A 16,534-nucleotide genomic window follows, 5' to 3' on the forward strand; every position below is an offset into this window, starting at 1 on the left:
CCTTTATGTCCTCAGATCCTACCCCTGTCCTTAGCTCATATAAGTTTCCTGTTGCCTCATTTCCTTTGGAATTTTATATCTGTGTGAATTCCCCATATGTATGCTACTAAATTTGATTTTCTCCTGTTAATCTGTCTCATGTCAATTTGATTCTAAGTGCAGCTAGCTAGAAGGACCATAGTGCAGAGGAAGGTCTTCCTCCCCAACAATGCGTTAACTAAATCCTTACTAAATGCTAAAAACTGCCATAATTCCCTTCTTTTGCAGTAATGAGAATGACAGTCTGAGACGAACTTTTGTCCTATTTTCTAATTTTTCATTCCTCTTTTTCACACATACCACATCCAATCCATCAGATATTTTGCCAACTATACTTTCAAAACATGTCTTGAATATTACTTCTCAATAGGTCCATCACTACAAGCCTAGTCTAAACCATTAACCAAGAGGATGGAAGAATGTAAGGAAATACAAGGGGAAAAAGTACTACCCCCAAGATGGTAAACACAGGACTCAATCCCACTCCTTAATCTGAAGAGGTCATTGAAGGGGGCTGTTCTAGGACTGAGAGGGATGTTTGATAGGAATTTGATCTTGATTTAGGAATTCAGCCAGTTGGAGGCAGTCACTCTTGAGAAGTAAGAATGAGGAAGAAATATCCTGAACTTAACCTTTCTACCTCAGTTCTTTGTGCATGCTCCCCATTGGCTGGCCATATGTCAATAGAACATTTTGATGTGATCCACAGAGGCCATACAGACATAGAATAAGGTAGAAGATGGTGGAGAGTAAATCCAGCATAAGGCAATGTGTCTCCTAGTGGAACTTTTCAATTCCACTGTTGTTTCCTTTTATTCTATTTTCCACAAAGCAACCAGAGTGATTTCCCTAAAGCCTAAGGGAAATCATGCCATTGGTCCCCTGAAGACCTTTCAATCGTTTCCAGTTTCAAGCAGAGTAAAATCTAAAGTCCATCTAATGGGCTACAAGGCCCTAATGGACCTGGCCCTATCACCACTTCTTTGGCTTTATCTCTAGTTATTCTCCCTCTTGGGCAAGATCCCTCAGTAACATGACATCTTTTCTGCTTCTCAAACACATTAGGCTCACTCTCAAACCAGCATATCTGTCATTAATATTCTCGCTGGAATCCTCCCCCTTGCCTTCCACATATATTCATGGTTCTTTACTTTCTTCAGTTCTCTGCACAAATATAAAATTGCTTCTCAACATCACTCTCTAACTGTGCTTTTTAATGTTTATTTTGAGAGAGAGAGACAGAGAGAGACAGAGCGTGAGTGGGGGTGGGGCAGAGAGAGAGGGAGACACAGAATCTGAAGCAGGCTCCAGGCTCTGAGCTGTCAGCACAGAGCCCAACACAGGGCTTGAATTCATGAACTGCGAGATCATCACCTGACCTGAAGTCGCATGCTCAATGGACTAAGCCACCCAGGTGCCCCTCTATCTCTGCTTTTTTTTTATTATTTCTAGCACTTAACTGTATGTGGTGCCTGTTTTATATTTGTTTGTTCTTTACCTTCCACTCTATTTTGGACTGCAAGTTTTATAAAAGGAGGGGCATATTTTTTCTCTGCTCTATCCCTAGGTCCTAGATCAGTGACTCACACATAATAGGCACATGTGTCAGTAAGGAAAGGTTAACTCCTATAATGAACAACCACAAATTACTACACTAAAATGTGTTTCTCAGTCATATCACAATCCATGTAAGTCATTGTAGGATTACTAAGGCACCTGACGGCTAAACAGCAAACAATCTAGAGATACATCCACATAGTTAGACTATGGAAATGATTCATAAGAATTTCTAAGAAATTTCTAGTACATAAAGAATAATGAAGCTCTGAAACTTCCACCTTATTTTTAAAGGGTCAATACCTTCCCTAATCCCAGAACATAACCTTAATTAAGAGAGAAAAGAAGTGAGAGAAAGAGAATGGAGAATGAAGAAACAGGGTATTTATGTACAAGCTTATATTAATATATTCATTCTCTCTTCTTATTATTACCTATGATGACACTAGGGAGCAGAAAGGGAAGTTATTCTCCTTTCTTTCTGAGTAAAATAATTATATCTCAGAGTTTTCATTTATTTGAAATCTCTTTGGAAACTACTGGGTCATTCCTTTTGTCAAGGCACTTCCTTGTATGTGCTACCGAAGGAGCCTTTGGAGTTCATTTTTCATATAATGTATATTCTAATCAGTGTGATATCTGTGAGTTTTACATTTTGATTTCTTTCATTGATCTAGAGGTTTGTTCTGCACAGTCATTTGTAAGTCAATACTTATTTCTAGGATTCTTTAAGGGAACTCATTTAATTTTTGCAATATAAGCAATGTTTCAATGAGAAGAATCAATGTTATGACACACATAATATTATAAATAAGTTGATACATTTAAAGGAAAAATATCCTTGAAAGAAAAGAATCACTACTTTTAGCTCTCTGAGCTAAGAAGAGTAATGGTGAAAGTGTCATAAAGTCTTAAATCACTAAGGATGTAAATACATACATAATAAGTATAGACATAAGTATGTAAGGGAGGTTACCAGAAGGCACAAGACAAAATCCTTGCTCACAAGGAAATACCTTTAAAAGCATTTAACTTTATGAAGAGTGACTATTTTTTAAGCAAATATTCAGTGAATCCAAGTTTTATGTTTTTGAACAGAACAAGTATGTGGTAGACTCATTTCTGCCACAACTTCCCAGATGATCCTAAGAATTTATTTCTTTCAGGACAACTATCTAAAGAGAATGGCTCTGTGAGTCCCTTTCCCCCTATCCACCCATGGCAGCTTTTTGCAGGTCTCTTCTTAAGCAGAATAATTTTCCTAAATAGCAATATAGTTTTCAATTGTCTTATCACAAGTATGATTTAACTGACTATATTGTGATTTTTGTTGTGTATCTTCAAGAACTATGTATCAAGAAACAAAATCATTGTATCTACATCATATGTGATATTTTTCAAAACAAGGAAATTTGTGCTTGCTTAAGCACATATACTAAAATCAAAAGAAGAGAACTCTGGCACTTGTGAGCATTTACCCAAGCACCTTCATAGAGCCCCCACGCTGAAAATGTCATTGAAGTAGACCATTTCCCAAAGAAAATGTAGCAAACAGGTTACAGATCCTTAGTGGTTTTCCAAACATAACACTAACCATATGAAATTTTAAAATGTTTTATTCCTACAGTAAAGCCATTATTTACAATGTGTTGGTGAATAGCATTAAATATATATAAATCTGCAATGGACCTCAATCGTTGTCATTTTACAAGAGAATTTTTGTGTATGAGAAAGAAGAGAGCAATGTAGCCATACTGAAAAATGGATGCTAGACAATTCTCTAACTTCCTACTGTTCCTAAGTGATGATTTCTCACAACACAGACTTAACAGCAATGTAGAGGACAGAAAACCAGTGTCCAGCTTCCAGTAGACTCCACTGGCTGCAAAAGTAGTCTAAACATTTCCTGTAATCCTTTGCTCTTACTATCAAGCTCATTTCCCAGAGGAAGTGAGCTTGAATATTTTTTTTAGCTCAACATTATACAATTTTTATTGAAATAGAATTACACTGAACAATTTTTTCATACAGCAGGTTTACCTTTTGTGTCTTTGGGGACTTTTCAGTGGAACAGAGAAAAAATGAGGATTGATTTAAATCACTTTCTAAGTAAGACAACTTCTTAAACTGAACAAATTAAGAACTGTGGCATCTCTTAACACCAAATCCCTGAAGAATGTGGCATTGCAATGTGCCATAACACTTCTTATCTGCGACTTAGCAAATATTTCTTTGATCTCAGGGTAGGATTATGAGAGTATATAAGTAACATAAAATGTTTTCTGAGAGAAACACATACCATACCCATGATGAATTATTAAGGTGGAGATTTTATTGAAGGGCAGTCATAGGAAGCAGGCATTGGGTTATGTACCAAAGACACCTGGAAACACTACTACAGAGGCCACCCAGCAGCCTGCATCTAAGGTTTGTAGGAGTCTGATGTCCTACACACAGTTTATTGAGTTTATCACATCCTGAACTCCTATCTAAAGCTTTGCTCATTAGTCCTCCAAAATAGAAATGTACAAGTATCTTATGGCAGCATTTCAGTTCCACCAAAGCACTTAGTTTTTTCTTGCTCCTTTGAACAGACTCTTGATCTTGTCTTGTCTTTTCCTGATTATCTTCGAGTTGAAGGACTGTCCACCATCAACTTTGCCAGATCAGTTCCATATTCTTGTGCATCCTTTCTCACTGCATTTGATATTAGAAAACAGAATTCCCCAATTTTCTTCTTTGGGTGTGAGACCCAAACAAAACTGCACACTGAGTAAAACTTATCTCCAAAGCCCTCAGGTCCTGTTTCGGTCTCTCTGCCTTCCACTTGGGTAACAGCAGTAAGAGAGGGGATATCTCACACTGTTCTGTCTTCTCTCTTCCCAACAGAACCCTATAAGGCTGCTACAATTATTATCCCCATTTTGTTTTACCAATTAGGAAGCAAGGAGGGAAGAGCCCAAAGCACATTTCTTGAATCCAAGATACAAATCCTATTCTGGTCTGACCCTAAGTGCTTTGCTGAGGTGACTTTTCTGTCTACATTCTCTCATCCTGATGCTCCTCTGCATCGCTATCCCCTGTCCTTGTCCTGTCCTCTAAAAAGCCATTGATGCCCTATAGGGCATTTTTTCACCTTGATATCTGAGCTGAAATCCAAATTTACCTAACTTGTGCTATGCCAAGCAACAGCCAACATGCCAAGTAATCTGAGAAACAATTTCAAGTAAAGGAACCGATCACTGATACTAAATCACTTGTTGAATTTTTTTTGAGGAGGGGTGCAGGGAGGAGTCTGGAGCTCTAACAGAACTCAGGGTTCTATAAATATTCCACAAATATTACTGTGTAAATGTGATACTGGCTTATGATGAATTAGCTCTGTCTGCACCTAAAATTCTTTTCTTTTAAACTTATCTCCTTCCTCTATCACAATTCCCTCATATGATAAGCTACTGAAAATTTTAAAACTTTCTAATGAATTCTATATACCTCAGCAATAATTTCCAGACACTGCAACTTTTGCTAATACTACTTTACCCTTGCAGCATTTTCCTTTTATTTTACTTTTGTAATGTTTATTTATTTATTTATTGAGAGAGAGAGAGAGAGTGAGAGAGAGAGAGAGAGAGAGAGAGAGAGAGAGAGAGAGAAATAGAGATAGGGAGGCACAGAGAGAAAGGGAGACAGAGAATTCCAAGCAGGCTCCGCACTGGTAGTGGGGAGCTCTACATGGGGCTCAATATGGAGTTCCAACTCGTGAACCACAAGATCATGACCTGAGCCAAAATCGAGTTGGATGCTTAACCAACTGAGATACCCAGGTGCCCCAACTGCAGCATTTTCCTTTTAACTGAAAGCTTGCACATTTTGGACCCGTGTTTTTCAAATTGTCTCCCCAGCTGAGGACTGCTATCCCCCCTACCTCTAGCTAAAAGCATAGCCATGAACTTCATATTTTTACCATGACACTACAGATTCCACAACAAAACATCTGGAAGTCTTGAGCTAGATGATTGAGAATTTAATTTTTTTTTTATCTTTTATGATATGATGACATTGTTTTACCAACACATTTTGACATTAAGTCAGCATGGCTATTGAGTTCTGAAGCATATATTTGCAATGAAAGAATTAGAATTACCTATACACTATTCATAAAAATATAGGCTTTATAAAGTAGAAGACTCCCTGCATCACAAGTTACAAAAATATTTCTAATTTTTCTATAAAGAAAAAAGGATAATATTATTTCCCATAATTGCTTTAACAGTTTAATTTTTATGGGTTGTTGTCAATTATTTTGTTTTTGTTTGGGGGGGTTGGAAGGGTAAATAATATGGCATATCAAAAAAATCCAAGATGTGTCAAATTTAAACTGTACACTGTTATCATACATATATGTAATGTTCTTAGCTTAAGACTAACAATTTAAAATATAAAATTTACTAAAGTTATAAAACAGAGATTTACAGTGGTTTCATTAGAAAGATCTGTATATTTATTAATATTCCTGAGGAAAGAAGATTCATGCAAATATATAGGCTAAATGCTATAGGAGCATGCAACATTTTTCCATAATATAGACAATTCTTTACAATTTCATGAGAGGTGAATAGTAGAAAATATGTTTTTTCCCAAGGAAACTAAATAGCAAAATGAGAAAAAAATTCTCAGTTATCAGTGTGTATGTGTATATACTTTATATATATATATGTATATATATACACACATATATATATTTCACATATATATTCACATATATATTCATATATATTTTCTATAAAATATATAATATATAAAATATATTTTATATAAAATATATATTATACATAATATATATATATGAGGGTTTAGAATCTCATTATAAGTAGAATATCGTTATTGTTTACATTATGTTCTAGAGACTTTTGCCAAACAGAAGACTATGGGGACCTTTTACAATTTTTTTAAGCATACAAAGATGTCATTTTCAATGAAAGATAATATATAATATCCTTATAAATTGCAGGTGTTTATAGTCATTCTCTGTACACTTTGTGGGCTAAATTATTAGTTTCTTAAAGTCTGACACATTTTAATCTTAGAGATATTATAGCCTTTAAGTTTGTAAAAGAAATCTTCAAATCTCATACTTTGATTTCCTTTAAATAAAATGGTACCACCTGCAATCCAGCAATTCTTTTACTCTGTCCAATGAAAGAAAATCTTATGATTAGTATCTATATTCTAGGTGTTCCATGACAAGAACAGATCATTTGGACATTTTCTAACCAAATCCTGGTTTGCTGTTTTTTTCTTATTGTTATGCTAGTTGTGGTGGCTTGCTTTATTTTCAAAATTAGAAAGTCAAGTTGAACATACAATAATAAGTCCATTCTATCTTATATGGTTCATTTCTTTACCAGAAATCAAATCCATTCACATAACCCATGGCAGGCATGTCAAATAACTAAAAATATAATGGTAAAGATACTGCTAACCACTATGAATAACTGCTATCAAAACAAAAAGGCTTTTGGGCGTCTGGGTGGCTCAGTCAGTTAAGCGTCCGACTTCAGCTCAGGTCATGATCTCATGGTTCAAGAGTTCAAGGCTCTCTGCTGTCAACATAGAGTGTGCTTCACATCCCCTGTCCCCCTTTCTCTCTGCCCATCCTCTCATGTGCACTCTCTCTCTCTCTCTCTCTCAAAACTAAACATTAACAAAATTAAAAAAAAAAGCCTTTAATGAAAAACACTGTCCTAAAGGAATAATGACCCATCTCCCCCATACACACACAAAGACACAGAGGTCATGTTTTAGCAGAGCAATCTCCTAAACACTCTGCCCTGACTGAAGTCCTTATGTAAGAACTTCTTACAGAATATAAAGTCAAATCCATGGAGAGGTTCAAAATTCCATCACACATACCCTAGATTTGTGTCCTAAATTCTGAAAAGAAACACTGGGAACTATCAGATTGAAAGACCTAAATGGTATGACCTAGTAAAGCCAGGATGGCCACCTGATAGTATGTGATAAAACTTGAACAGTTGTCAAAACCCTCCATGAGATGATCCATCACAGTAAGGACAAAATGACCACAATATTAAATAGCGGTAGATAAAATATGTAAGGATAACAAAATATAGCCTCATCTGTGGCCAACATAATTCTGGAAAACAGTATAAAGGCAAAGCAGAGACTGGAACCATGCTCTGAGACAGTATTTAAACATTTTCAACTGAATTCTATATAAGGACTTCCCTCTGGGTGATATGTATTTACAAATAACAGTATATTTATTTTCTGGAAAGTTGAAACATTCCCTTATTAAACCAGACACAGCATAGATTGTAGCTAAAAGATACTGAATATCCTATCCCCAACATACATTCTAACTATTCTATGCAGTAAAAGTAGACCATTCTACCAGCACAGTTATTTATAAAATCTGCAAGGGTTTGTCCCTTGCTCAAAAACATTCAGTCTTCATTGTCATGAAACCTCTAGAATAGCAGAAAGGATCTTAACAGAACTGGTAAGTGATACCAATCAAGTTCTAATAAGAGTAGATCTTCAGAAAACCCCAGTTAGGCTACTGCTCACCCAAGATCTTCAGAATAAGCAATGGCTATAGAATGACAGAGCTTACAATCAAGACCATCAAAAGCAGATTCTTCTAAATACATGAGACTGCTGATTGTTACCCTCTCCTTTGCACACCTTTGTTCATTATCCTTTTACTTGTATTTCTTTCCTTACAAGTTTGAGTTATACACTGTGATTTTTCCTGTCTCCCTTATAACAGTATAAATTTGTTCAAGATTTCCTATAGCCAGTCACCACCATTCCTCTCTAATAGTCCATCCAAACTATTGCTGATCATGCAATTTGAAAAAATAATGTAAAGTCATGTTACACTGACTTTGTTAGCAGTGAATTTCTTATAGATAATACATAGTGAGAGCATGAGAAGAAGGGAATATTTTTAGGATGCCAAATTGACTGTTTGACTTAATAAAACCCTAAAGATGATATATTTACAACTTCACAGAAGTTGTTCTGTCATGAAGTTCCTGTATTCCTTGAGGAGAAATAAAGGTTCTTCAATGTTCACACAGAACCAAGTCTTTTTGTCCTGTCCTTGGAGTTAGGCTACTCCAAGCAGATGATTTCCCAGTACTTTCTGTTGACTTTTAGACTTACAAAGAGCCTAAAGGTATGAAATCCTTTGTGGAGGAATAAGGACCAGTGGAACAGATCATGGAGGAGTTAGGTAATTCAATATGGGCAAAAAGGTTTGGTGCATAATTTGAAATGTTGTAATAAGTAATATCACACAAAAATAAGCTTAAATTCCTTGTACAGGTAATTGGGTAACATAAGGTTTTCTTTTAGCTACTCAGGGAAAATCTATGTCACTGTTAACACACCTTGTTGTATATGTATTAACACTACACATGACATTAATCAGTCTGTGTCTAAGTGAAAAAGAAAGTCAGGTTGGCTATCTAAAGTAGACTCAGGGAGTCACTGGGATCTGCTTTCATAATCAAGCCTGGAACACCATGGATCGATTCAATAGTGCCTTTGTGCCCCATAGTTATTTTTGTTTTTCTTACAGTTTGTTGGTATCTGTTGTTTGTAAATGTAAGTACTTGTGTGTAGTCTCTGCCCTGATAGATGATTCAACAAGAACTGCAAAGACAAAAGCAGAATATAACCATGCTGGTCAATAATCAAACCAAAAATCACACCTCCACAAATAAGTCTCACCTTAAAAGAGTTCCACAAAACCTCCACTTCAAGAAGAATTAACACCAGTGGTAAAGATCTGAACAACTCATGATGACCTTTACTTTGGTTGGCTGTGAAAGAACCAAAAGAAGGTACTAGGAGTAAAACATTCCCTACATTCCAGAAAAAGACCTATCTTCTGTTGCCATGGTAATAGGGCAATAACTTAGTTTCAAAAATTTTTTATGGAAGTATCATTGAATCAGAACTCAGGTTTTTAACTTGCTTAATAAATAAGTAACAGCTATCAAAAAATGCACTTTTTTGATGAGTAAATAATTTAAAATTTATTAAATTATTAGTTTTAAATTTGCTTAATTGACCAATGACAACCCACTTTAGTAAACATGGTTATGCAAGCCAAATAAACAGCAATATCCTTTTGCTTCTGAAAGGCAGCCCATGAGGAAGACACTCATTCCAATGAACATGATTCTGAGTGCTAGGCAATTGACAACAGTCTTATCCAAATAACCATTTATCTACAGCGATGTTAAATCAGTCCTGTCTCCAAACTTCAGTGATGTTAACCACTGAACTTCTTGTTCCCAAACTTGCTGTATAAGACTGATAATTCTGCTCTGCTTAGAGAGACCATGCCTGACCAGCAGAACTGTCCCAACTTAAAAAAGCAGAAAGTTCAGCTATGTGTATTGAGATATTGAATGATGGCTTCATTCTTTACAATGGTAATACCTAAATTAAAAAAAATAATATTAGTAACAAAACACATAGGCAAAAAGACACAGGCATTTAGACTTGAGATGGAAACGTGGAACACTGCCTATGTGGCCTCTCTCACCCACATCAGCAGCCCCCAAGATACCTCTATGATCTCAATGGGATCCACAGACACATTTTGAAAACAGCTGCTATATACATGATAATGACAACTCAAGTAGGCACTGGAAAATAAAGTGTATAATTCTTCATTAATGATGTTTTGACTAATTTGGAGAGGTTTAAAAAGCATGAACTAAAATCCAAGATAGAAATGATCTGGAAGTGGGGAAAAGGGATCAGAATTAGAGCAACCTAAGATTCCTTAGATTATTCAAAAGGAAGATAAAGATATTGATTAGTTTGTTAAATCAATCTGCATGTTAAAAAACTCCAGAGTAATCACTAAGATGACAACATAAAATATATTACTTCCATTTCAGCAGAGGAAAAAGAAGAGAACAAGAAAATCTGGTTAATCCAATAAATGAAAGGAAATAAGAAAAAAGAAGCAAAGATAAATGAAATAAGTCAGACTGAGAGAGCAATATACCATATGATTTCACTTATATGTAGAATATTAATAAAACTTAAATAAATAAACAAACAAAAAGCAGAATCAGACCTGTAAACAAGAGAACAAACTGATGGTTTCCAGGCAGGGTGATGGAGGGATGGGTAAAATGGGTGAAGGGCAGTAGGAGATACAGGCTTCCTATTCATTATGGAATGAATAAGACAAGAATAAAAGGTACAGCATAGGTAATATAGTCAATGTTACTGTAATAGAGTTGTATGGTGACAGATAGTAGCTACATTTGTGGTGAGCACAACATAATATTTAAATTATTGAATCACTATATTATACACCTGAAGCTAAAATGAAATTGTGTGTCCACTATACTCAAATAATTAAAAAAAAAAAAAAGAAGAAGCAGCGGCAGCAGCAGCCAAGGGGAGCCTGGGTAGCTCAGTCAGTTGAGCATCTGTCTCTTGATTTCGGCTTGAGTCATGATCCCAGGGTTGTGGAATTGAACCCTGCATCAGGCTCTGTGCTGAGCATGGAGCTTGTTTGAGATTCTCTCCCACTCTGTTTATCTTTCTGCCCCTTTCCCCCACTTGCACACACTCTCTATAAAATAAATAAATAGATAAATACAGTAAAAATAATACAAATAAGAAATGAAAAAAAAGCAAAATAAATGTGCTGTCAATGGTATAACAGAGCCAGCTACATTCCCACCTGCTCTCAACAGTGACCGTGCACAACTCCTTCTCACCCCAACTGCAAACTGTACAGTGGTGGTTTTAATTCTGCCATGTTGACAGTATTTACTCCAGGGAAATAAGCAAATGCTACAAATCAGAGATTTCGTTTCAGATAACCCGATTTTAAACATTTACTGGTATACTTCTGTGTGTAATAAGTAAAAAACACAACTATCAACACTAAAAACAGCAGCAAGAATATGGCCCAGTAACATTAATATCAAATCAAACTGACTCTATGCACCAAACAGAGCAGTTCTGAGTTATTTAATAATATAATATAAGGACAAATTCATGTATGGACATCACAACCCTAAATTAGCGTGCAGTTAACATTTATAAAGCAAAAACAGAATTACAAGAAGAAATAGAAAAATTAGTACTCAAATTGGGGAATTTCAATACCTCTCAGAAGCAAATAGATTAAGATGGCAAAGAAGTTATTAAATATATGAAAAGGTTGTACTACATAAATAGGAAGCATGACCGAATGGACACATGTAGAGCTCTGTAGCCAATAATTATAGGATACAAATTATTTGGAAGAACATACAAAACACTTGTTAAATTATCATAAAAGAAGTTTCAAAAACCTAAAAACTGGTATATAAACTTATTTTATAATATTGTCATAAAAAGAAAAATAAAGAGGAAAGTTGAAATCATACATTTGAGACAAAACAAATATCTATCTCATGGATCAGAAACTAAATTTTAACTGAAACTTAGGAAATGTTTAAAAATGCACTACAACAAAAGTACTATGTTACTATCCCAAAACTCATGGGATGTTGTAAATTGGGAAGTACTTAGTGAGAAATGTACAGCCTACAATGTGAAATGTTAGAAAATAAAGACTAGCAATAAATGACCTAAGTGCTCATCTCAAAAGTTGGAGAAAGAAAACAGAACAAACACAATAGAATCAGAAGAATGACACTTTTTTCTAGAAAAAAATTAAGTGATCAAAATTGAATACAAATGGACACAAGCATCTCTATCACCCTCAAAAAATCAATCTTCAGGGGCACTTGGGTGGCTCAGTTAGGTTAGGCAGCGGACTTCAGCTAAGGGTGTGATCTAACAACTTGTGAATTCGAGCTCCGCGTGGGGCTCTGTGCTGACAGCTCAGAACCTGGAGACTGCTTCAGTTTCTGTGTCTCCCTTTCTCTGCCCCCACCCTCACTTATGCTCACTCTCTCTCTCTCGTTCTCTCTCTCTCTGTCTCTCAAAAAGAAACACTAAAAAATTTTTTAATAAAAAAATTAAAAAAAATCAATCTCCAAAACACATTCACAAAACATAGAGCTTGTAAACAAAAAACAAAATTGCCATTATTTGCTCTCATTGTGATCAATTATATAGAAAATCCACGAAAATGTGCAGCAAATTATTAAAGCTAACAAAGGTTTTCATCAGAATTATTGGATATAAAGTCATTGTAAGACATTCAATAGCTTTTTATCTATCAGCAACAACCATTTAAATGTAAATATAGAAAATATTCCCTTTCTGGGGCGCCTGGGTGGCGCAGTCGGTTAAGCGTCCGACTTCAGCCAGGTCACGATCTCGCGGTCCGTGAGTTCGAGCCCCGCGTCAGGCTCTGGGCTGATGGCTCAGAGCCTGGAGCCTGTTTCCGATTCTGTGTCTCCCTCTCTCTCTGCCCCTCCCCCGTTCATGCTCTGTCTCTCTCTGTCCACCCCCAAAAAAATAAATAAACGTTGAAAAAAAAATTAAAAAAAAAAAAAAGAAAATATTCCCTTTAAAATAGCAAGAAAACCTGGAAGGTACTTAAGAAGTTAGCTAATAAAGTTAATTTACTCCAGATTGATCTACAAATTCAGGATAATTCCAATAAAAAATATCCAGAGATTTTTTTTCATGAAAATTGATATGCTGTCACTAAAATCCACAAGGGAAGAAGAAATGGCCAAGAATAACTATAACACAAGCAGATGGAGAAAAGGTATGATGCTATTTATGTACATATTACAAACATACAAATCAATTATATATTTATATACATACATATACAGTTTAGTAACACATGCATATATAATGAGTCAAAGATAAACATAAAGTAAGGATAAGTATTGATATCTGAATAAGGAAAGAAGGAAAATGTATTAAGTAAGAAGGACAAAGAGGATCTATCCATAATGACTTAATTTCTGGAAAAACATATGATGAAAACAGCAAAATGAACAATTGTTAGACTTGATTTTTGGTACATGGTGTTTGTTATATTATAACCTATGTTTTCTGTTTATAAATTATCCAGATAAAAATCGAAAAATTGAAAAAACTTGAATCAGAGGTTGGGAATAGTTAACACTGAGCAAAGATAACTCTTGTAAGGTGTTTAGCTTCAATGAGGGCAGGAGTCAGATAGCAGCATGAGGTCAAGGAAAAGTTCTTTTTGTAGTGTGGGGAAGAATGGAGTATGTTTCCATGTAGATAAATAAAAACATTTTATGATACTGGAGAAAGATGATAGAATTGATAAGGGCCTTGAGCATTGAGTACATTGAATCAAAAACACAAGTGAGAAGAAAAGAGAACAGAATGCCTCTATTTAATTAACATGGCCAGAGTAGAGAAAGAATTTGTGGGAAAAATGGCTCCAAGGACTTTTATCTTCGGCACCAACCAAGAAAAGAATAGATGTGAAATATTGTGTTTATGTCACTATTAAATGCTAGGATAAGTGGAGGAAGGGAATTAAGATATACAGTTAGGATCCCAACTCAACTTTGGGGAAGTTGAATAAAACAGTCTCCATGGCATTCTAAAGATCATGGCTCCCAGACCAGAGTTTCAATCTTCTTTGAAATTTAAAGATTTTCTTTGCACTCTACATGGAGAGAGTAATTTTCTCCATACTATAAATTTTTGACACACTGGGGATGTTATATATAATTTAATTAACATCTTAATTTTCCTTCTTGATCTCCTAAAGAGATAGGAATATAATTATGGGACTTTTTTTTCTTGATCCAAACAGAAACAGACCAAATAGGTTGGGGTGATGCCATTTACACAGGGAAACTTTTTGTTATTCTTTTTTAGTAAGGCAAAAGCCATCACACATACATTTCCTCTTAAAGTAAAGTGCTGACTGGAAGATGAGACTTGAGATCCTTAAAGAGTAAGGCAGACTACCCAGCCGCAACTCTGGCCTTCATTCTTTGTCTATAAAATTGAGGGCATTGGGTTAATGATACCTAAAATAAAATCCTACAGTTCAGTGATTCTGCCTCTGTGGCTATCCGCCCCAGTAGAATGGAAACAACCATCAAATACCTTCTTAAGAGTTAAACCTCACAAACATCCCAGTTTTTTCTCCATCAGTAGCTGCTGGTTAGATATGACAAAAGACTTTAACTCATACAAATTTAGAGCTATAGTAGACCATTGTGAGCCTAGTGCTTTCTTCTTACAGCTGAGAACATTATAGTCCAAAATCGAGTTAATGGCTTGCTTAAGGGAACACACTGACTAGTGGTGTCACTCACTGTTCCCTCATAGGCTACAACATTTAAAACTTGCTTCTGATATAAATATTTGTTGAATTAAACTACTTTCTGAAAAGTTTGTACACTTTGATATAACTTTACATTTCATAGGGATTTAAATTGAAAGCTTAACATGATTTTTAGCATGAAGACTTAAGAGGCTTTTGCCCAGGGGTAGTATATTTTGTATGCATAATTACATTTAATACTACAGTCGTTCATGCCAGTTTTTTTCCTATCACACATAAGAGATCATTGGCTTTTTGAGAAAAATGTCTATTAAAGTTCACTATCTATCTCTATTTCAAATGCAGCTGTGGAAGGAGATATCTTAGTGGGCTAGAACTTCAGCCAATTCCATGCCTCTGTTTAGTCAAATTGAGTATATCTGGCAGGGGGGGAGGCTTCACATTTATATTTAGGTTTATGAATTATAGGTTTCTGATATGGATTTTTGACAACTGTTGATGGATTTATAAGCCATGATAATTTAGAATAGGGAACAGAATAGCATAGTAACAATCATTGTTTCTTTTTCACCTGAAAGTAGTGATTGAAGGATTATTCTTATTTTGTAACTCTCTGAAATATTTAGATTTTTAGGCAACTGTGAAAGGCTTTTTAATGTATCTATTGAAATACAAAGTGCACAAAGCAAAGAAACAGTCTCTTAAAGTGTGATCACATTCAGGAAGAACCATCTGGATCTCTTCCTTTAAGGTTTCTGGTGTTTGTTCCCAGTAAAAACTTAATTTTATTTTAGTCTTACAAACTGCTCCAACTAGGACACTATTGGGAATGCTGGGAATTAGAGTTTTAGTTCTGTTTGTGACCAAAAAAAAGCATTTAACTGCTGGTCTTTGATAATCAGGATAGAAAAATGACCAGTCTGAAAAGGAAAACATAAATTGCTTCATATAAGAAAACATTCTTAAAGCCAAGCTATAACAAGGTAGAAAGTAAGTACAAATCAATCAAATAGTGTGTGAAGTTTAGCTGTAAGGGAATAGAAAATAAGTTAACTCCAACTGTCTATGGTTGTATAGATTCTACAGTGTTCAATAACAGCAAGCACTTAGACTGTGGTGTGTACAATGTAGATATTATAGATGTGTAATTTTATTGCAATTTTCCTAACAGATAGGGAGGTAACTATCTTTGGGAAAGGACACCTTTTTTAGTTAAAAAAAATTTTTTTAAGTTTATTTATTTTGAGAGAGACAGAGACAGCATGAGTGGGGTAGAGGTAGGGGTGGGGGGGGGAGGAGAGGGTGAGAGAGAGAGAGAGAGAGAGAGAGAGAGAGAGAGAGAATCCCAAGCAGGCTACACACTGTCAGTGCAGAGCCTGATGCAGGGCTTGAACTCATGAAAACATGACATCGTGATCTGTACCAAAATCAAGAGTTGAATGCTTAACCGACTGAACCACCCAGGCACCCCAAGGATACCTGTTTTTAACCCAAACAAATATACTACATAGACTAGTATTAGTTTGAATCTCAAATCATTATTGTAATAATCAATTTCAATCTCCCTGTTTGTGCATGTGTGTGTGCATGTGTGTATGTGTGTGTTTCTTATAATGTTAAAGTCTTCATATTACCTAAAAAGAATTTTTAAAATAAGTTAAATAATGTAAGAATTAAGCTAGT

Source organism: Prionailurus bengalensis, chromosome B2, assembly GCF_016509475.1.
Source record: "Prionailurus bengalensis isolate Pbe53 chromosome B2, Fcat_Pben_1.1_paternal_pri, whole genome shotgun sequence".
In the NCBI taxonomy this organism is placed as follows: domain Eukaryota; kingdom Metazoa; phylum Chordata; class Mammalia; order Carnivora; family Felidae; genus Prionailurus; species Prionailurus bengalensis.